Here is a 24,580-nt window from a genome sequence, read left to right as displayed (position 1 = left end):
ACCAAGAGATTAACGGTTGAATATGATGCTAGTCACATAAAAGTGCTATGGAAATGACGCCGGTCCCTAATGCCATCTTATTATGACGTGAGTTACGAGAAATAACCTAAAAAAAAAAAATTCTCCAAGATAAAGTGAAAGGAGTATTCTTCACAACTACAGATCCTCCTCAAGCTGAATAAAACCGTATATTTAAGCTGAGTAAAAACATCTAGAGGAAGCAAGAATTACCTGAAATAATACCTCACCTGACTGTAGGCGCCAAAACTGTGGACTCTGGCAAGCTTGTGAGCCACGGAATGAGACCATCTGTATAAACCATTCTCATCAGACTCACCGCGCAGTGGAACAAATCCCTGTTCATTACATTATAAATAGGAAGAGGCCTGTGCAAATGACCACAATTACGCCTAGAAAAAGAGAATACCATAAAAGACGGGTTGAATCTCCCCCGCCCTGCTCCTTTCCTCCTCATTTTCTCTACCTGCCCCCTCCCTGCTTCCTCCTCGCCTTCCTCACCTCCCTCCCCAGCCTTCCCATTTTCTCTACCCGTTCCTCCTTCCTTTCTTCTTGCCTCCATACCTTCCCCCCTGCTTTGCCTCCTCTTCTTCCTCCTCCTTCAGCGCTTTCCTCATCTCCCCTCCTCCACATCCTTCTTTCCTGCCTACCCTGTCTGCTTTACCTGTTCCCTCCCACTCCCCACCCCTTCCTCACCTCTCCCCTTCCTAAGCGTCTCCCCATTTCCACCACCTGCCCTCTCCTTGCTTCCTTTCCATTTCCCTCTCCGTCGCCTCTTTCCCTCGAGTCTCCCTCATATCCACTACCCACACTGCCTCATTCCTCCTCGCCACCCCATCATTCCCTCATCTCCCCCATCATCTCCACCCCTCCTCTCCCCTCCTCCCCCTACCAATTTGCCCATTTTCATCGTAATGAGAGGTGTAACTCCTTCAGTCCAACGACGTATTGTGTATTGAATCCTTGCTATCACCAGAAAACTTTACTTTGCCTTAGAGGGACTTTACAAACTATCAGTGTTAAATATAACCTCTATTAACCCTTTTAATAATAGAGTAATTTTTTATGACTGGAGGACAATGGTAATCTGGTGCATGGATTTTTTTTTATTGATTCGTTTTTCTTTCCTTTGTTCTATCAATTAAAAAAAAAAAAAAAGACGCCTGCCTTATGTTAAAAAAAAGAAAAGGAAATCGCCTGATGGCCAAAAAACAAAACAAAAAAAGCTAAAAAAGAGTGCATCATGTCGTGCATGTTTTAAAATCATTCTGCTCGGACGTCAGCAGGATTGGTAGCTGTGTGTAAGAGCCCCTTCCGCTGTTCATTACGAGTTTCCAAAAACTTCCCTAAAAGTTCTCATAATCCCCAGCACCAGGCGTTCCATCTACAGTTTCACGTCCTTTTCTTTTCTTTTTTTTTAAATTCAAACTTAGCCGGTCCGTGATAAGACAAGACTTAGGCATCAGAGCAGCTTATATCTGGAATGAAGGCGGGGTTGTGAACTGTGTGAGAGAATTCCAGCTCATTAGGCGACTCTTTGAACTGTCTTGGTGCTGAAGATGGGCGCCTTCGTGTGGTGACGCAGATGCAACCGAGTTGGTCAACTCCCTAGTTAAACAAGCGCCTCCCACCTGTCTCCCTGTCCCCTTAAAAGAGGGTGATGGGCCGTAGAAGAAGGGAAACTTTTAGCCTGCAATCTACTGGGTTCTCTTTTAGATGAGCCTAGGGTTACAAGCACCACCAGCACCACCACCACTACTACTACTACTACTACTACTACTACTACTACTACTACTACTACCACTACTACTACTACTACTACTACCACTACTACTACTACTACTACTACCACTACTACTACTACTACTACTACTGCTGCTGCTGCTACTACTACTACTACTACTACTACTACTACCAACACCACTACTGCTACTACCGCCACTGCTACTACTATTACTACATATCATAAAAGGAAATAATCGCAGTGAGGGTGTTCATACCGGCTGCTCAAACCGTCGCTCGCTGAGTTCATCATCCTGCTTCGAATCCTCTGAGCCTGACAGGTCGACGGGGCAGGAGTCACGGCCCGGGATGTATCAGTTTAGCATTGCCATTCAGTGAGCTAAGGAGACTTACGCTATTTCGCTTTGAACTTCACCCATTTGGATTCAGAAAGCTGTGACTGTCTAAGCATCGTGATTCAGTGATATGGGTAGGAATATATTTTTTCTCCCTAAACTTCACCCATTTGGAATAATAACACCGTGATATCTTGGCACTGTGGCTTAGTAAGATGAGAAGGAATACACTTATCTGACTTGAACTTTACCCAGTTGGAATCATAACGCTGTGCTTGTTTAGCATCGTAATTCAGTGATTTCGCCCTGAGATTGACCCAGTTAGAATCAGACTAGTCATCATGAGTCAGAGGGATGAGGAGGACTTCGCTTATTTCATTCTGAACATCACCCAGCTGCATTGAGAACGGTGTAAGTAGCTTGCTATGACTACCCAGAGGGCTACATGGTTTGAAAATTTACGAGATGAGTGAAATGTGTTAGAGACTGTGATTAAATTACCTGAGCTGGAATTTAAGGAACTCAACTATCGGTCATCTTGAGGTTAATGTTGCGGACATTTAAATCATTCAGTATTATGATATCATTTTTTTTTTTTCATAATTGCCACCACAGGATGATATAATTAGTTTGTGTATATATATGTGGTAGGTGGTGGCGACCATCATCCACTCACTTCATGTAGTGCTGTCTACTTCTTCCTTCACCTTTATCATTCTTTTTCTGTGTCTGCTCTCCTCTCCTCCTATTTCTCCCATGTTTCGTGTTACGTTTTGTTATTCTCTTTCCTTTTCAGGTGGCTTTACCTTGAGTGACAAGAGTAATGGTTTCCTCTAAGCCAGGAAACCATTTACGGCACTGGGTGGTAACCATATATCCAACCCACAAGTGTTCCCTGCGTGTCAACAAGTGGGTTGGAGGAGGGTTAGTCCCCTTTCCCATAAAACAACTCAGTCAAACGGCCACCTCTTACGGGATTACGGCGTCTGGCTGTAGACAGACAGATAGCAACTCTGCCATAGTGGATATCGGTTTATTGTGAGAGATTTATTTAAAAGTAAAATCATTAGACCATTTTGTTCTCAAGGGAATTAAACGTATATTGCCAGTTCTGCAATGCGTAACATGTAGGCTGTTAAAATTAGCCCGCCATAATAGTACTTACATTGAAACAAACTTCGACACTTGTTGAACGACAGCCTATATCATTATATAATCCAGATCTGTACTTAGCACCGAGGAATGTTAAAATATGAATTACTATTTTTCGTCGTCTGACTATGAACTTCAGCTTAGCTTAGACCTTTCGAGAAGGGGACTTAGATATACCCTTCAACTTTGAGTATGAGAGTTCTTTTCTAAGTTGACCCTAATCGTAGTGTACCTGAAATAAAGTAATGTAATGAAATAAGGCTCAGAGGATTAAATAGACGAGAAAGTGGCCAAATAATGTCAATGTGCTCAGTAACTCCGGCCTCAAAGAAAACACACTCCATAAATCCAGCCATAAAAGTAAAATGCTCTATAAATACGGTCATAAGAGTAGCAAGCTCTATAAACACGGTGGGTGGTGGCTTCGTGTCAGAGGCCCATATCTCTCTTGGGACACATCATTAGCGACACAACACTACCCAACCTGACGCTGTCCTATACGTCTTAGAGAATAACACCAACAGACGCTTCATTTTCGTAATTCTCTCTCTCTCTCTCTCTCTCTCCCTCTCCGTGTCTGTGTGTCTTTCTATATCTTCTTGTCGGTAGTTAGGTAACCTGACCTTATTTTTGCACAATATTTCCATTTTAAAATCCCCACCCCGTAAAATAATGAGCTCAAAGACAAACGCCACCCCTTAAGGGATTTTGGCATCGGACTGTAGAGAGATAGACAGCATTGCAAATATAGCAAATTGTCATAAGTAACTGTTTTAATATCAAGCCAAATTACTTAACGGTATGATGAGTTTTACGTGAAAATAATTAAATTTTTTGGGGGTACACATGCATTCAAAATATTACTTTTATTGTGTTTTGAAATAAATGTCGAATGCTCTCCATTATACGAAAGCTGCAGAGAGAGAGAGAGAGAGAGAGAAAGGGGGGGGGAGAACAGCGGAGAGAAAAAGAAAAAAAAAAGAAAGAACGAAAGCCTGTGTTAGCTTTACACAAATACACAGACCCACCACCCCTTACGGCCCTCACAGAATGGTCAGTTCGTTAGAATATCAAGAGCAATATTCCCTACTTAGACTGGTTCCTTCCTGTTTCATGGCAAATCGAACAAAGAACTGAATAATCACCTGGATACTGAAGAGAGTGATACGGGTTGTATTAAGTGACTGTTTGACTAGGTTCCTCGTCAGTCAATGGCTATACTGCTTCTGCTTCAACTTGGCCTAGATTATCGTCCTCATGCAGCTAATTTGACGTAGCTCTGTGGCAGGAAAAGACGATACTACTGCTCTATATCCTTTCCATAGCACTTTTCGTGACTAGCTTCGTATTCCAGTATTAATATTACTTAAGCCCATCATTGAAGATGGAGAGAGAGCAGTTTTAGGCCAGGTTAGAGTAAAAATGGTATAGTTAACGATCATCGAATAGAAAACAGGAGCTCATGCTGGTCAATACACCCTGCTCATCCTCTCACCCTTTCACCCAACTCAATAATGGCCTTCCCTGACTGTCCTCACCCTTAGGAACGAGATGACAGGAACTAATAAAGTATCTTAACAGGATTTTACGATGGACACGTCGCCATAGCCCTTCACCATTACTGAGACATATTAGGTCTTGTGGTACTGCATTTCCCCCTCTTCTTTTTTTTTCCTTTTTTTTTTTTTTTTTACTTTACTCCATATCTTTATTTCTTAACCTGTTCGCTTCAGACGTGGTATTATTGTTCCTTTGGCCACTGTCCCCCCCCCCCTCTCTCTCTCTCTCTCTCTCTCTCTCTCTCTCTTTCTCATTTTTTTATTCCATTTGGAAGGGATTTATGGAGTCAAATATGAAATCAAACCAAATTTCGAGATCCTATGTTTTTCAGTGTCCATTAATCATCATGGGAATTTGTACAAAACCAAGCCAACGTACTGTAAATGTGTGGATACCATTGTAAATTCCCTCGTTCATGTTGGCAATCTTGTTATTCTTTTGCATCTTTTTTCACGTCTTTGTTCAGAGCAGTTTGGGTGTGTAATTGTTTAGTAGATGAAAGTGTAAAGATAGAATAAAAAGGAAGCAAATGGCCTTATACAGAAAAAAATAAGGCGTAAGAAATTTTATGAATCCGTGCCCAAGTCCATGTGTGAGTAAGATGAAAGGAAAAACAAATGGCCTTATACAGAAAATAGTAATGCCTAAGAAATTTTATGAATGCGTTCCCAGGCTCATCCTCTTACCATTATCCATCCAGATATCGATCCAGGTTCATTCTCTTCCCGTCGTCCTCCGTAAGGGCACAGAGTTCAGTACCCTAGGATACAACTCTCTCTCTCTCTCTCTCTCTCGTGTGTGTGTGTGTGTGTGTGTGTGTGTGTGTGTGTGTGTGTGTGTGTGTGTGTGTGTGTGTGTGTGTGTGTGTGTGTGCGCGCGTGTGTGCGAGCGCGTGTGTTGTGCTCCTGTGTGTATGTGAACGCGAGTGCGTGCGTGCGTGGGTGTGTGCGTGTATCCACAAACTGACACCATCACGAAAAATATGTGTAAATGTCACAATCACTTTCACTCACTCAAAGGTACACACAAATTCTCCGACACTCAAGCGTCCACACTCAACACGCCTCTCCCATGTCTCCCTCTCACTCGCTGTCATCCATTTTCAAAGCTGCACACACACACACACACACACACACACACACACACACACACACACACACACACACACACACACACACACACACCTCCATCCTTCCTCTTTCACACAAGCCCATACACACCCATACCGTTCCCTTCTTTCACACAACTTCACAAGGACCGACACTCGCCCTTATTCACATTCCAAGGTACTCACACTCATCACACTCTTCTTCTTTCACTCACACTCATCATTCGTCAGCTATACCTTACCCTTTGCTCACCCTCTCTCACGAGTATCCACACATTCTCTCTCATTCGCTCTCAGATGTAGCCTAACACATTAACTCACTCACATTCATCTTCCCTCACACTTTCATCAATATTCATAATCCCTGACTAATTCCTTACTCCACTTTTTCACTGGCTCACAGGTTTCCACATACTGCTATTGTTTCACGAATACCCCCCTCCCCCAACGCACACACACCCTCGCGTTTATCTCCCCTCATTCGTACATCACTTTCCACACCCCAACCATCAGAGCTGGCACACACACACACACACACACACACACACACACACACACACACACACACACATCCACTCTATTACACACACTCGCACGCACATCCACATTATTTACACACCACGCACACACCCTCTCCACACACACACACACACACACACACACACACACACACACACACACACACACACACACACACACACACACACACACACACACACACCACCCAAGCACCCTCCTCTTTCTCACACCGGCAACATCCACTTACCACTCTCCCCACATCACCCATCCACCGCTTCTTCCCACACCCACACACCTCCACCAACCATTTCCCACGTCCCTCCCCACAACCACACAACCTACACACTCCCCACTAACCCTCCTCCACCCCACTTACCCTCCTCCACCCTACATTAACAAATCCCCACCCACCAATTGCGCTTTCTCACACTCACCCTCCCACCCATCCACAATACTCACTCAAAACACATTCACTCTTTTCCTACGCACATTCATATCCCAGCAATCATTCACCCCATTCACTCCCATCACCCACCCTACCCACACACCTCCGACTCTCCCTTTCCCCACACATGGACACCTTTCCCCACACCTAGACACCACTAATAACCACTAATGCCCTCCTCACACACACCAACCCACCCTACCCACACACCACCCATACATCCTTCTTTCCACATCCACTCATCAAAAACTACTTACCTCCTCCCTACCCACACCCACGCACCCTACCAACACACCTCCCGTTCATACCTTTCGTTCCCACACTTACTCCGAACAACCATTCCTCCTTTCTTCCCCCCCAAACTTACATCCACCCTACACACACACACACACACACACACACACACACACACACACACATCCTCCCTATCCACACGCACGCACACCTCCACCCTATCCACACACACACACACACACACACACACACACACACACACACACACACACACACACACACACACACACACACACAATCCACCCTTCTCCATTCCCACACTCCACCAATAGCCATTCACCCACCTCCTCCTCCTCACACCCCCACCCCTACCCATTTACCTCCCTCCCTATCCCTACACCCACACCCACACCCACAATAGTCCGGGTGGCACATCTGAGAGCTCGGTCGTCCACAACAACACTCCTTCACCCTGAGGTATTTGTCCGTCACACGTATTGGTAAAAAGTACAAGGGTGGAAGTGGCCTCTTGTTTTCCAGCACTTATTTTTAGCTTCTTTGTGTGTGTGTGTGTGTGTGTGTGTGTGTGTGTGTGTGTGTGTGTGTGTGTGTGTGTGTGTGTTTTATCTACCTATCCGTTCATCCATCTATCTATCCCTTCATTTATTCATCTCTACATTTTTCAGACACACTGAAACTTCCTCGTCTCTCGTTCTCAGTTTATCTGTTTTTTTATCTGTATAACTGCCTATCGATATAACTGTCCATCTGCATCCCTATCTCTGTCCATCTACATGTCTGTCTGTCTATTTATCAGTCTGTCATTCTGTCTGTGTTCCTCTCTCTGTCCGTGTACCGGTATTCATCGGTCTTTTTTTTTTTTTCACTCAGATGTAATTGTCTATGTGACACGAATCGGTCAAAAGAAAAAAAAAAATGAAAGTGTTCTGTATTAGACGTCTCAGTTCCAATATCGCTTGCCACTGTGTCTGTCTGTCTCTGACTGTTCCATTCATCCATCCATTCATCCATTACCCAGCAAGGTAGATCACTTTCCCTGTCTCTGTCTTTTTGTCTCCTTTTCATCTGTCTGTCAGTTCCTCAATCTGTCAATGTATCTGACTTTCGACAGGGATATTTGTTGATGTCACATATTGGAAAAAACTACAAAGCTTAAAGTTTTTTTTTTTTTTTTTTTTCCGGCACGTTATTTCAGATATGGTTGCTTCTGTGTTTACCTGTTTTTACCTGTTTGTATGCTTATGTACAGTCAGGGAAAGTCCGCATTACCCATTGTTCGGAGCATTGGTGGTCGACGAATAGTCACAAAGCAGCAACCAGACCCCACATGTCTGGTAACTGAGTGGAAGGAAGGGTGCCCGGGGGTGGGAGGGTTAGGAGAGTTGCTCATGTCACAGTATCAATACATGTTTACTGTCAATGGTATGCTTCTTTGCCTTCGTTTTGTAATGTTTGATAGGATAGCTACAGAGACTGATCTTATAATTAGGAATTCCCATGTCATGGAGTCTAAAGGAAAACGAGAATCCTGTTAATCGCTCATATAGATATTTTTTTTCTATTATTACACACTGACTTAGGCTCTAAGTTCGAGACAAATAATTGCCAGAATAACACTGGAAATGTTTGCAGGCGGATGCTTACAGTGGATGACAGAGGATAAATAAATAAATAAATAAACAAATAAAAATATTTTTAAGAATTTGCATATATAGGCAGAGAGACAGATAGATAGATAGTCTATCTATTGCCAGACGCCTTAATCCCGTAAGATAGGTAGATAAAATAGTGGTTTTGTGTTCGAGTCAACACAAAATATAAATTATATGTTATATCATTACGAATATCTCCTGGGGAAACGTCTTATGTTAAACTCGAGAGGGAATGAAAACATTCAGATCTCTGTCCAAACCCAGCAAACTTCCATAACTTTCCTGACAACACTAATTCTACAGACATCTACTTTTTTTTTTGTTTTTTTCATAAAATGCGAGCATCATATTGTCATCTATCCTTACTAAAGTAACTGAAACACACCGTCCAAGACATACATTGCAGACTTACACGTGATTCCCAACCTATCGCCAATCCCTCCTCTGCCCCCCAAGCCCCCGCCTTCCCCTCGTTCACACTCACAGTTACCAGACACATGAGGTCTGGCTGCCGCTTCACATCCATCCGTCTCACACCAGTGCTTCGGGAGGTGGGTAATGCGGAACTTTCCCTGACTGTACATACCTTTCCCTGTCGTCCCATATTTTCCCTGCCATCCTATACTCTTTCTTCCACCCCATTCTTTCTCTGCTACCCAGTACTTTCCCTTGCCATTCCATGTTTTTCTTGGCATTCCATACTTTCCCTGCCACCCCATACTTTCCCTGCCACCCCAGAATTTCCCTGCCACTCCATACTTACCCTGCCACCCCAGACTTTCCCTGCCACCCCAGACTTCCTGCCACCCCAGACTTACCCCTGCCACCCCATACTTTCCCCTGCCTTCCCATAGTTTCTTTGGCACCCCATACTTTCCTTGGCACCCCATACCTCCCTGCCACCCCATACTTTCCCCTGCTACCCCATACTTTCCCCTGCTACCCCATACTTTCCCCTGTCACCCCATACTTTCCCCTGCCACCCCATACTTTCCCCTGTCACCCCATACTTTCCCCTGCTACCCCATACTTTCCCTGCTACCCCATACTTTCCCCTGTCACCCCATACTTTCCCCTGCTACCCCATACTTTCCCCTGTCACCCCATACTTTCCCCTGCTACCCCATACTTTCCCCTGTCACCCCATACTTTCCCCTGCTACCCCATACTTTCCCCTGTCACACCATACTTTCCCCTGCTACCCCATACTTTCCCTGTCACCCCATACTTTCCCCTGTCACCCCATACTTTCCCCTGCTATCCCATACTTCCCCTGCCACCCCATACTTTCCCTGCCACCCCATACTTTCCCTGCCACCCCATACTTTCCCTTGCCACCCTATAATTTCTTTGCCATTCCATATTTTCCCCTGCCACCCCATACTTTCCCCTGCCACCCCATACTTTCCCCTGTCATCCAATACTTTCCTCTGCCATCCCACATTTCCCCTGCCACCCCATACATTCCCTGCCACACCATATTTCCCCTGACACCCCAAACTTTCCCCTGCCACCCCAGACTTTCCCCTGCCATCCTAGACTTTTTCCTGCGACCTCAGACTCTATCCTGCCACCCCAGATTTTCCCTTGCCACCACAGACTTTCCTACTCCGTTCCATACTTTCCCCTGCCATTCCATACACTCCCGTGCCATCCCCGACATTTCCTTGCCATCCTAGACTTTTTCCTTGCCACCCCAGACTTTCCCCTGCAACCCCTGACTTTTCCTTGCCACCCCAAACTTCTCCTGCAACCCCATACTTTCCCTTGCTACCCCATACTTTCCCTGCCAACCCATACTTTCCTCTGCCACCCCATACTTTCCCTGTCACCTCATACTTTCCCTACCACCCCATACCTTCTCTGCCATCCCATACTTTCCCTAACACCCCATACTTTCTCTTCCATCCCATACTTTCCCTGCCACCCGATACTTTCCTTGCCACCCCATACTTTTTATTGACTCCTACTCCACTTTTTTTTTTACACTAATTCCTGCAGAACCATGTATTCCCCTTAGCATTTCATTTTTTCCTTACAGAATATTTTGTTTTATCTTTCCGCTGCACTTCTATCTTCTGTTTTGATGATGGCTTGTGTAGTTAATATTTCTAGGCCTCTATGGCTCGCTCTTGGAAGGGAAAAAAAATATGTCTGGCGTTTGCTGGTTTGAAATGCTCAATTTGTCCTCAGTATGAAAGGAGGATTTATGACAACTTAAAAGGGTTTGCTGACAACATGAAGGGGTTATTGGTAAAGGGTTATTAGTGACAACATAAAAGGGTTATTAGTGACAAAATAAATGGGTTATTAGTGACATCATAAATTGATTACTGATGATAACATAAAACAGTTATTAATGACATTATAAAAGGGTTGGGAGTGACAACACAGAAGGGATATATTGACTACATAGAAGGATTATTAGTGACAACACAGATGGGTTAATTGTGACAACACAGAAAGGATACTGGTGACAACATAAAAGGGTTATTGTGGTTTTTGCTGACTACATTAAAGGGATATTTGGGTTGTTGGTGAAAACATAAACGTTCTCAGTCTCCTGCAACTCAATCTCAGCTTAATGAAACAGTCTGATGAAATGGAATACTAGATTTACTCGACTGTGAAAAGGTTAATGATAAGTTTTACCCTCGCACAGCTTTAACGAGATCAGACTGCTGGAGTTTTCTAGACGGTGAGAAGATTAGTACTGGCAGTTTTAAGACTCCCAGGCTCCTATGACTCGCTCTTGGCTGAAGGTAATTGGATGGCATTAGTTGAAATTAAGCAAAATCTGTCCCGAAGAAGAGAGGGGTAGTTTAGGCTATTAAATTAATTTCAACAATGGAAACGTAATTAGTAATGCGATATATCTCTTTTATTATGCATTTTTATTTTGAAATTTGTCATAAGTGTTATTGCTCTATTTTTGCTTGGAAATTTTGCCGCAATTAACTTTTTTGTTGTTTTTTGCATGCTGTTAGATTTATTAGTCATACATTTTTTTTTGCGATAAATTTACGATAAATTTATGGACGCATTTATATTCGTGGTATTTAGTTCCAGAGAAGGCTGTTTTTTAAACTGCCCCCTAATTGTCTTCAACTCTACATTATCTTTACTTCTAGGTGCCTGTTAACCCAATTCCTACAAGTATTTATTTTCTTTTATTATTATTTGTACCACTGGACGATCTTATATGCTTTGGAGGACATATTCTTGTGAAGGAGTGGATGAAATTGGCATCTAACCCCATCAGTTCAAAAAGGTTCTCATAAGCTGAAGAAAAGTGTGAAGAGGGAGCACAAATAAGAAGAATGTCATTGTACTTAAAGGGGTTAGAATGAAGTTAATTGTTCGGTGGTAGTTAAGAAAAAAGAAAGAGAAAAAGAAAAAGACAGACAGACACAGAGAGACAGACACACAGACAGAGAGAACGGGTAATTAATGCAAGAAACACAATTGATGCCGACAGATATCAATACCAGTACAGCACAACACACACACACACACACACACACACACACACACACACACACACACACACACACACACGCGTTGAACTTTGACCTTGTCCTATGACCTTGACCTTTAATCTGATCATCTTTTAGCCAACCTTGCCATGTGGCATAATTCCTAGTGTAATCTATTTCATTTATTTTGCATTTCTATTTTGACTTTATCTAAAATTCAAGTAGTTCTAAAAAACTATAGGTCGGCTACTTGGATGACCATTAATACTGTCATCAAGCTCAGTTCGAATCGCATCAATACGTTTTAGGTGAGTAGCGAGTGAGGTGGGAACGTCCGTGGCCCACTCATGCATTCCTCACCAGACCACCGTGACTCCACCCCTCACTAACCACTCAGCTGTTTTGCAGATAATACAATAAATGGATCTATTGCGTTTGGTTATTGTGAAGTATATACAGTATATGTTACACTTAGATATTGTTATTATTATTGACTAACCTAATTATTATTATTATTGACTAACCTATCCTAACTTAACCTAACTTTTTAAAAAATAATTTCTTCCAAAAAGTAAACTCAAATTTGGAGTCAGCTTTAAAAACTATTAGTGACGTAATTTATGAAAATGGGAGAACGTGCACCAAACACAAAAGATCCGAAAAATCTCTCGTTTTGTGTTTTTATTTTTATCAACGAAGTTTTGTACAAGTAACGGCTCAGTGAAAAGTTTATCATTGTACAAGTACTTCTTATTTTGCGTTATAAAGCCTGGATAATTTGTTCTACTGTTATTATGTGAACTTAGACAAATACTTCTACATAAGCATAAGTCACAGTTCAGGTTACTTATACTAACACTTCAGGCCTAGGTGACAAAGAATTATATTTATGGTTACAGTTAAAAGGGAAAATTAGCAGGGGATGGAGGAAACACTGAATTGGGGATAAAGATAAGGGCAGATAAACAGGTAAGTAAAATTCTTGTAAGATTAGCACATACCGTACAATGACTTCTTTTGCAGTTCATTCTTGCTATAGTCAGACGATTTTATTCTGCCCCTCAATGATCCCAGGTAGTCAGGGGTATCTTTCCAGTTCAAAATACACCTAGCTGAACAAAAACGTCAAACGACGAAGAGGATAAAGTAAAATAGCTCATCGGGCAGAAGAGATTAAATATATGGTACAGAGAGTCAATGAAAACGCACCAGCTAATACAGTTGCAGTAACTCTGATACCGTTGCTGTTTCCAACATTGATCTGATCTGGTATGATTAAGGACCCATACGACACCCAACTGAACAAGAAGATTCGCTTTGTTCGTGAAGCAGTGTCATAGACATAAAATTATTCTATTCAACCCGTTCCACTCGCTACCTATTGATGGAAATGGAAAACGTGAATGTTTTATGTGTAGGGCGAAGGTTAGGTCGTGTGTTAGTGGAATGCAGTCTGTTAGTTTTTGAAAGACTGCCACCATGCCACGTTTGTCATGCCTTGAACGTCGTCGTGCCTTAGGGATTTTGGAGGGTGGTATGGTGCAACGTGAGGTAGAATGGGTTGTCATCATGCAACGATTGTCAGGCTCATCCAGGGGCATTATGAAACAGGCTCAGTTGACGACCGACAGCGTCATGGAAGAGTACATGCTACAACAGAATGTGGAGACCACCATATTCGGATGCTGCATCTCCGGGACATATTCCGGCCGGCAGCACAAACAGCAGGGACGTCTGCGTGTTTGGAGGCGATGTAACGAACGTTGTGCTAACTCTTGTGTGAGACAGGGTAATCTCTGGGATGGATCCAGCATCATGGCATGGGCAGGTATTTCAGCCGATTACACCTCTAATGTTCATCGAAGGCAATCTGACGACTCAACGATACGTCGACACTGTTCTCGGGCCCCATGTGATCTCGTTTCTATGCAACCAACGAGGTGTAACAACGTTGCAACAAGATAACGCTGTCTGCGTGCTGCTCGTGTCACAGCTCAGTTTCTGCAGGCTGAGAATGTCAACATATTGCTATAGATTACCTTCTCAACTGATTTAAACCTAATTGAATATGACATGTGTGGAGTTAAATTAAGTGGCACCTATCATTGCGTGACCCCAAAACACAAAACAGACGACAACTGATCCAGGAAGTTAAACTGGAGTGGGAGAGACTTCCACAGTACACACTGCGCGAACTGGTGTCCAGGATGAGGCGTAGGATTACATCTTGCATGGCTACAAAATGGTGGCCACCCCCCCTACTGACTGACACACGTAGTGTGGAATTGCCTGCCTAGGGGTCAGTGACGGATGAACAGATGACTGTTTATGGAATGAGTTTCTTGTCCTTACATAAACTAGGACATACTGATGAACTCACTGTGTGGGCTACATTTAGATACGTTGAAATTTACAAACAGTACACCATAGGTAACCTAATGGTGAGTTTTCATTGGCTCACAGTTTATTTCAGTATACACCTGACATCTTCAATATATTCGTCTCAGTCAAGTAGCATAAAACACCCCTTGATCGAACTCCACATGGCCTTCAACTGAAATGAAAAGGTTTAGGGATCTTTGTCAAGTAAAATAGACGGACTAAAGGATTTCCATTCTATCATCAGAAGGGCCTGGCCAAAACGAAAGATCGTTCCTACCACTCCTCGCCCATTTACCCATCAGTGAGGCCTTGATAAATCTCAGTGGGGCTCCAACGTCCCTCCTCTATGACTATTACCCGACGAAACATAAACGCGACCAGAAGGCACAGGAGCAACAGACAAGAACATACAGCTGATTGAACTAATGGACAAAAAAGGTAACTGAGTAGCATCCCAGAAGTGAAATGGAAGAGGCAGAAAGACAAGATGAGAAATAAACTTCAGAGATTTCCTTGGGATTGTAAGGAATAAGTTAAGAGCCAAGAGTTCCAACCGGAAAAAGAGTAGAGAGGCCTTCATTCTTCAGTGGAAATTATTCTATCTATCTCTCTATTGCCAGACGCCTCAATCCCGTTCGGGGTGGCCACAAACAAATCGCCTCCACGTCGCTCTGTCCCCCACCATTTCACTGCCCCGCTCCCAACTCACACATCCCTCTCTCATATACCTCTCCACCCCATCCCTCCATCTCATCCTCGGCCTCCCCCTCCCTCCTCCCCCCTCCACCTCACTCATATACACTCTCTTCGTCAGTCTTTCACCCTCCATCCTCTCCACATGGCCAAACCACCTCAGTGTATTCCTCCTAGCGCTTCCTATCACATCCACATCCACACCACGACGCTTCTTTATATCCTCATTTGTCAGCCTGTCCCGCCATGTGACTCCACAGGCTCCTCTTAAATAATTCATTTCCACTGCTCTCACTCTTGACTTGTGTCCTTCCAGCAACGTCCAAGCTTCACTTCCATACATTAGAGTTGGTATCACAATACTGTCATGTAGTAACTTTTTCACTTCCATGCTCACTTCCCTGCTTCTTATCACTGCTTTCAAGGAACCAGCAACCTTTCTTCCCTGCTGTACCCTTTCAAGCACTTCACCCTCCAAACCTCCATCCTTACTCATCACACTACCCAAGTACTTAAACGTACTCACATTTTCCAATTCCTCACTATCCAATCTCGCTGTACATTCACTGACTTCACCTCTCTCAAAGACTATCACTTTACTCCTCCCTAATTCACCTTTAGATTCCGTTTGTTACACACTCTCCCAAACTCATCCACCAAGCCTTGCAGCTCTCCTTCGTCTTCACTCAACAACACAGTATCATCTGCAAACAACAGTACAGGGAGTTTCCAAACACTACCAGGCCACTCCAACATCCGCCTCTTTTATTCCCCATCCATGTACAGATTGAACAACAATGAAGACATGACACATCCCTGTTTCAACCCAACCTTCAAAGAGAAAAATTCACTCAGTTCACCATCCACACGCACTGCAGCCTTAGCATCATCATACATACTCTTCACAGCATTCAGCAACTTCCCATCTACTCCATATATTCTTAATACTTTCCACAATCCTTGTCTATCCACCCTGTCATATGCTTTCTCCAGATCCATGAAAGCTGCATACAACTTCTTTCCCTTCTCTAGAAACTTTTCCACTAAAGATCTAAGAATGAATATCTGATCTACACATCCTTTTCCCTTCCTAAAGCCTCCCTTTCTTCTCCAACTAATTCCTCTGTTCTTTCTCTAACTCTGTCAATAAGTATCCTACCATACACTTTTCCTATTATACTAAGAAGACAGATGCCCCCATTTATTTATTTTTTTTTTACGTGTCCGACTCTGGGCAGAGGCTCAGGGCCTATTTCTTGGGGGCAGTGGCCTATCCCAAGGCCCAGTAGTCCTCCTCCACCTCCACATGTCACCACTTCGGGGCTAACACCCACCGTCCATATTGACTACTTGCTAGGGCTGTCTTATACAGGACTGGTGTACTGGTATTAGCGGGGCTACTTTTACGACATGTCTGCGGGTCATCTGGTAGATCAGGAAAGTCTGCTTTTTAGGAAATTCATATCCTTAAACTGTTCCCTGCCACAGCCGGGATTCGATCCTGGGTCCATCAGGACTGCAAGCCGCCTCTCTACCGATTCAGCCACCGCCTCCCCCACACACTTCTTTTTCCCCTTTTCCTTTGTACAAGGGAATAATTATACCTGACTTCCAATCCTCCCGGGACTCTACCTTCCTCCCAGGCCAAGCTGCACATTTTCCACATCCATTCGACTACTATCTCTCGCCGATACTTCAGCATTTCACCACACACTCCATCAGTTCCTGGGGCTTTTCCCAATTTAACTTTCTTCATTGCTTCCACAACTTCCACTGATTTCTTCTGTCTTCTCACCTCCCTCCTTCTCCCAGCCATTCCCCAGCCACTTATACTCGCATTACTTCCATCCTCTACGTTCAACAATTCCTTAAAGTGTTCTCTCCATCTGCTCACTTTTTCTCCCTTCTCCACTAGTAATCTACCATTTTTATCTTTCACTCCCCTGCTAACTTCACTTCCACCCTGTCTTACTCTTTTCACCTCATTCCAGAACATTTTCTTACAGTCCCTCCACTTTACACTCAAATTCCTTCCAAATTCCTCATCCGCTCTCTTCTTACTCTGTCTTACTAATCTTTTCACCTCTCTCTTTCTTTCTACATATAACTCTCTCTTCCGCCTCTCAACTTCTTCCACGCCCCTATTTCTCATCCATTCATTGTATGCTTTCTTCTTTTGTGCCACAGCCTGTCTCACCTCTTCATTCCACCACGCTGTTCCTTGCACACCCCTCCGTCTTCTCTTCATCCCACACACCACATCACATGCTGCTCATATTTCTTATGTAAATATCATGCACACACCTTCCACGTCCCCCATCTGCTCCAGTTCATATTTGCCCAATCGTTCCTCCACTTCTCTCTTATACTCTGCCTTTTTCTCATCCTCTTGTAACCTTTCCACTCTCCTTACAAATACTCCTTCTTCCCGTCTTTCCCTTCTTCTATTTCTCCATTCTAATTGGACCTTGATTCTGGCCACCACCAAGTAGTGGTCAGAAAGTCCACTCCCCCAACCTCTACAAGCTCTTGCATCCATTACACATTGTCGCATCCTTTCATCCACACACACACATAATCAATCATTGTCTTCCTTTCATTCAGTTCACCACCCACCCTTCTCATCACTCGCCATGTATACCTGTGGATTATTTTGTGCCTGAAGAGGGTATTGGCTATCACCAACCCCCTCCCAGCACAAATGTCCACTATAGTAGCCGCAGCGAGAAATGAACGCTGTGGTGGGGCAGATGGGATGACCGGGGATTCCCCCACTGTAGCCATATCCACATGTCACCGACCATCGGCCACCGCTGCAGCCCCGCTCCATGATCCTTACCCTGTGTCTCTGGCTTTCTCTTTCTCTCTCGGTTTCTATATAAACTGGTGTATTTCCGAAACTAATTATGAAATTATTATGACTTTTGTTCCACACCACCACTGAGGTAAAAATCAAGGAGAGTTTTCTGCATAAAGGTTCCCCCCCCCTCCTAAATGTGGCATATGAGCGGGGGAGTGCGGCTTTGCCGATACCTCCGCCTGACCTATAATTATACACTTGCCAGAACTGACCTGCCCTCAGACAAGGGGGGGAAACTTTTATACAGAAAACTCTCCTTGATTTTTACCTCAGTGGTGGTGTGGAACAAAAGTCATAATAATTTCATAATTAGTTTCGGAAATACACCAGTTTATATAGAAACTGAGAGAGAAAGAGAAAGCCAGAGACACAGGGTAAGGATCATGGAGCGGGGCTGCAGCGGTGGCCGATGGTCGGTGACATCCTACCTCTATGGTCTGTGACATGTGGATATGGCTACAGTGGGGGAATCCCCGGTCATCCCGTCTGCCCCACCACAGCGTTCATTTCTCGCTGCGGCTACTATAACGCACTGCCATTCTCATCTATCTCAGCAGTCACACTCCACTCAACAACTATTCCATCCACCTTCACATTCCCTACTTTACCATTCATATCACCGATCAAAAACAATCTCTCATTCCTTCCAAACTTTTCCATGCCCACGTCCACATTTGTCCAGAACTCATCTCTCACTCTGCTTGTACGATCTTGCGTTGGCACATACACACATACAATCGCCCACATTTGTATTCCAACTTTCAATCTTACCCACACAATCCTTGACCCAACTGATCCATACTCTCTTATGCTCTTCTTCCATCTTTTACTCACAACTATACATACTCCTTCATTTGCCCTCTCATTCTCACCTACTCCTCCACATATACCACATCCATACTCCCATTCTCTCACACTCTTACCTCTCCATTTCGTTTCAGTTATTCCGCATACATCAACTTTCGCACCCTCAAGCACCTGGACAATCTCTCTCTCTTTCACCTCATCATTCGTTCCCCTTACATTCCAAGTTCCGATTGCCATGTCCTTTGTCCGGTCCTTGGTGGTCATCTTTTGGTCAGTCCTTGTCCGAGGCTTATTGTTTGTCTTTTTAGTTAGTTGTTTTCCGAGGAGGGGCACTAACTCTCCGCCAACCCTTTTAGTCGCCTTTTACGACAAGCAGGGATACTGGGAGAGTATTCTTGAAAAATCCCACTACCCCAGTGGTGATGATGATGACGATGATGGTGATGATAATAACGATGATATTGACGATGAGGCTAATAATGATGAACTTATTATGACAGGCAACGAATACAAAGCTCATTTTTACAGTTGGTACATTGTGGTAGGTGGGGGCACTCACCATCCACTCACTCAATGTAGTGCTGCTCTCGGATGTCTGCCCTGTCCTCTCCTCTCCTCCATCCTTCTTTCCTTCCATCTTCTTGTCATTCTTTCCTTCATTCTTTCCTCGTCTTTCTGCCTGCGGGTGACTTTACACTCCCTCTTCTGTCTTTCATTCCTTCATTCTTTCCTCTTTCTTCTGCCCGTGGGCGACTCTACACTGAGTGACAAGCCAAATGGTTTCCTGTACACCAGGAAACCATTTACTATGCTGGGTGGTAACCATATAACCAAATTTTGGCACCTGGTGGCTTAGTGGGTAATTATTGTGCTCCAATCGGATTGAGCCTGTGAAGGTTTATGTCCAAGGGATGGTTGGAGTTTATTGTTCACGTAATGCCACTCAGGGATGAGTGAGGCTGGTCTCTCTCATCTGAAATGTCGGGACCAACTGCCTAGCCCCGGGCTCCTACGCCCCTCATGGTGCAACGTAGGATTGGATGATGGATGGATGGACAAGTAAATCAAAACATTATAACTAACATTCCATATCTATTATAGTGAACAACTATGACTTTTACAGCTTCAGTGTAATAATATACATTGTCTTTCAACATCAACAGAAACGTGATTAAAGAATAGCCACACAAAAAGCCACACGGGAATCATAATTCATTTAAAAGGAATATGATGAAAGTGTAGGCGGGGGGAGAGAGAGAGAGAGAGAGAGAGAGAGAGAATCATGCGTTTTTGCCTAATAAATACTGTATATATCAGCCTGTGTGTGTGTGTGTGTGTGTGTGTGTGTGTGGCCTCTATGTGTACTGTGTGGGGGGATGGGGGTATCTGTGTGAGTGTGGGTGTGTGGATGTCTGTGGTTGAGCGTAGGAGTATGTACAGTAGGCATTATAAGTATTCATGTACTGTATTTATGTATGTGTAAGTGTGGTGTGTGTGTGTGTGTGTGTGTGTGTGTGTGTGTGTGTGTGTGTGTGTGTGTGTGTGTGTGTGTGTGTGTGTGTGTGTGTGTGTGTGTGTGTGTGTGTGTGTGTGTGTGTCTGTCTGTCTGTCTGTCTGTCTGTGCCTGTGTATGCGCTCGCGCACATGTGTGTGTGGGAGGGGGGCTACCATCTCTCAGAAAAAAATCGTTACTCACGGGAACACAGGACTCCAGAAGAAGTAGTGCGATTCGAGCAGTACTGGTATTCCATAATTATGTAGGAGTATGATGATGTGTGTGTCCAGATGTATAGCTGTTGTTTGATACAGTTGCTGAGAGACTTCCTTTTTGTGTACCGTACGGTGTATTTGTAAACTCAGCATAACGCGCCCGTCGCCTGCCACTCCTGATCATCCCTTGGTGCTCTGTCAGCGACTTAGTAATAGTTAGAAGGTACCTAGACGCCAAGGGAGTAGGAGTAACCTAATAGTTAGAAGGTACCTAGACGCCAAGGGAGTAGGAGTAGTAGAAGGTACCTAGACGCCAAGGGAGTAGGAGTAATAGAAGGTACCTAGACGCCAAGGGAGTTGGAGTAATAGAAGGTACCTAGACACCAAGGGATTAGGAGTAATAGAAGGTATCTAGACGCCAAGGGAATAGGAGTAGTAGAAGGTACCTAGACGCCAAGGGAGTTGGAGTAATAGAAGGTACCTAGACGCCAAGGGAGTTGGAGTAATAGAAGGTACCTAGACGCCAAGCGAGTAGGAGTAATAGAAAATACCTAGACGCCAAGGGAGTAGGAGTATTAGTTAGTAAGTACCTAGACGCCAAGGGAGTAGGAGTATTAGTTAGTAAGTACCTAGATGCCAAGGGAGTAGGAGTATTAGTTAGTAAGTACCTAGATGCCAAGGGAGTAGGAGTATTAGTTAGTAAGTACCTAGACGCCAAGGGAGTAGGAGTATTAGTTAGTAAGTACCTAGACGCCAAGGGAGTAGGAGTATTAGTTAGTAAGTACCTAGACGCCAAGGGAGTAGGAGTATTAGTTAGTAAGTACCTAGACGCCAAGGGAGTAGGAGTATTAGTTAGTAAGTACCTAGACGCCAAGGGAGTAGGAGTATTAGTTAGTAAGTACCTAGATGCCAAGGGAGTAGGAGTATTAGTTAGTAAGTACCTAGACGCCAAGGGAGTAGGAGTATTAGTTAGTAAGTACCTAGATGCCAAGGGAGTAGGAGTATTAGTTAGTAAGTACCTAGACGCCAAGGGAGTAAGAGTATTAGTTAGTAAGTACCTAGACGCCAAGGGAGTAGGAGTATTAGTTAGTAAGTACCTAGACGCCAAGGGAGTAGGAGTAATAGTTTGAAAGTACCTAGACGCCAAGGGAGTAGGAGTATTAGTAAGTACCTAGATGCCAAGGGAGTAGGAGTATTAGTTAGTAAGTACCTAGATGCCAAGGGAGTAGGAGTATTAGTTAGTAAGTACCTAGATGCCAAGGGAGTAGGAGTATTAGTTAGTAAGTACCTAGACGCCAAGGGAGTAGGAGTATTAGTTAGTAAGTACCTAGATGCCAAGGGAGTAGGAGTATTAGTTAGTAAGTACCTAGACGCCAAGGGAGTAGGAGTATTAGTTAGTAAGTACCTAGATGCCAAGGGAGTAGGAGTATTAGTTAGTAAGTACCTAGATGCCAAGGGAGTAGGAGTATTAGTTAGTAAGCACCTAGACGCCAAGGGAGTAGGAGTATTAGTTAGTAAGTACCTAGATGCCAAGGGAGTAGGAGTATTAGTTAGTAAGTACCTAGATGCCAAGGGAGTAGGAGTATTAGTTAGTAAGTACCTAGATGCCAAGGGAGTAGGAGTATTAGTTAGTAAGTACCTAGATGCCAAGGGAGTAGGAGTATTAGTTAGTAAGTACCTAGATGCCAAGGGAGTAGGAGTATTAGTTAGTAAGTACCTAGATGCCAAGGGAGTAGGAGTATTAGTTAGTAAGTACCTAGATGCCAAGGGAGTAGGAGTATTAGTTAGTAAGTACCTAGATGCCAAGGGAGTAGGAGTATTAGTTAGTAAGTACCTAGATGCCAAGGGAGTAGGAGTATTAGTTAGTAAGTACCTAGATGCCAAGGGAGTAGGAGTATTAGTTAGTAAGTACCTAGATGCCAAGGGAGTAGGAGTATTAGTTAGTAAGTACCTAGATGCCAAGGGAGTAGGAGTATTAGTTAGTAAGTACCTAGATGCCAAGGGAGTAGGAGTATTAGTTAGTAAGTACCTAGATGCCAAGGGAGTAGGAGTATTAGTTAGTAAGTACCTAGATGCCAAGGGAGTAGGAGTATTAGTTAGTAAGTACCTAGACGCCAAGGGAGTAGGAGTATTAGTTAGTAAATACCTAGACGCCAAGGAAGTAGGAGTAATAGAAGGTACACAAGGGAGTAGGAGTAATAGAAGGTACACAAGGGAGTAGGAGTAATAGAAGGTACTCAAGGGAGTAGGAGTAATAGAAGGTACACAAGGGAGTAGGAGTAATAGAAGGTACACAAGGGAGTAGGAGTAATAGAAGGTACACAAGGGAGTAGGAGTAATAGAAGGTACACAAGGGAGTAGGAGTAATAGAAGGTACGTACACGCCAAGGAAGTAGGAGTAATAGAAGGTACACAAGAGAGTAGGAGTAATAGAAGGTACACAAGGGAGTAGGAGTAATAGAAGGTACACAAGGGAGTAGGAGTAATAGAAGGTACACAAGGGAGTAGGAGTAATAGAAGGTACACAAGGGAGTAGGAGTAATAGAAGGTACACAAGGGAGTAGGAGTAATAGAACGTACACAAGGGAGTAGGAGTAATACAAGGTATGTAGACGCCAAGGGAGTAGGACGTACTATACCTATTGTTCAGGAAACAGTCAAGAAGTCGGGGAGAAGCTTTACAACCCGAGTTCCTGTGTGTGTCTGTCATCACTCAGTTCTTACTACATTAAACCTGGCTGAGTCTACATGTGAGTGTGTGTGTGTGTGTGTGTGTGTATAGGAAGGGTATGTATGTGTGTACTGAGATGTGTGTACATGTGTGTAGCTGTGTGCGTGTGTGTGTGTATGTGTGCACGTGCGCATGGGGGGGGTGAGTGTGCAAGTTTTAATGTGGCGTCAGTGTCAATCTAGCAGACTGACGGCAGTTGTCACGTGTCACACTCAGGAGAAAAAGAGAGACTTGGAGAGATGGAGAGGCGGAGGAAGAGGAGGAGGAGGAGGAGGAGGAGGAGAGGAAGGATGATGTAATAATAATAATAAAAAAAAAATAAAAATAATAATAATAATAATAATAATAATCGTGTTAATGGCAGTAGTTGTAGTAATAATACAGGCCTGTAGCCAGACTTTTCAAAGGAGGGTGGGGGGTGTTTTCTGCTGAATCTTGATTACATAGCCCAGCAGTCGGCTGTTCAAGTACGTGCTGCGTGCTTGCTATGGGGGTCTGGGTGTATGCATAAGCGACGCTGAAAAGCAGCACCAAACTTATAGACAACGGAGAGTGACTCTTTTTGCAGTGACAAACAGACGAGAAAGTGAACCTTTAGGCTGGTGGGGGGGTCGTCCAACCCTCTCGACCCCCTCCCCCCCTGGTTACTGGCCTGAGTAGTAGTAGTAGTAATAGTAGTAGTAGTAGTAGTAGCAGTAGTAGTAGTAGTAGTAGTAGCAGTAGTAGTAGTAGTAGTAGTAGTAGTAGTAGTAGTAGTAGTAGTAGTAGTGGTGGTAGTAGTAGTAGTAGTAGTAGTAGTAGTAGTAATTACGAAAAGTTACAATAATGGTAATACTAATTCTTATACTAAAGGATTTTTATTTTATTATTATTTTTATTATATATTATTATTATTATTATTATTATTATTATTATTATTATTTTTATTATTATTATTATTGCTAGTAGTAGTAGTAGTAGTAGTAGTAGTACTAGTAGTAGTACTAGTAGTAGTAGTAGTCAATCAATCAATCAATCAATCAGCTTTATTTCATATCTATAGATACATAATGGTAATCAGCAGCAGTAGCAGCATCAGTATGGCATCAACAGCAGCAGAGGTACATATATATATATATATATACAAAAAATCTG

Source organism: Coenobita brevimanus, chromosome 2 (assembly GCF_032717465.1).
Source record: "Coenobita brevimanus isolate Jiangsu-jjx chromosome 2, ASM3271746v2, whole genome shotgun sequence".
NCBI classification, from domain to species: domain Eukaryota; kingdom Metazoa; phylum Arthropoda; class Malacostraca; order Decapoda; family Coenobitidae; genus Coenobita; species Coenobita brevimanus.
Note: the sequence above shows the minus strand (reverse complement) of the source record.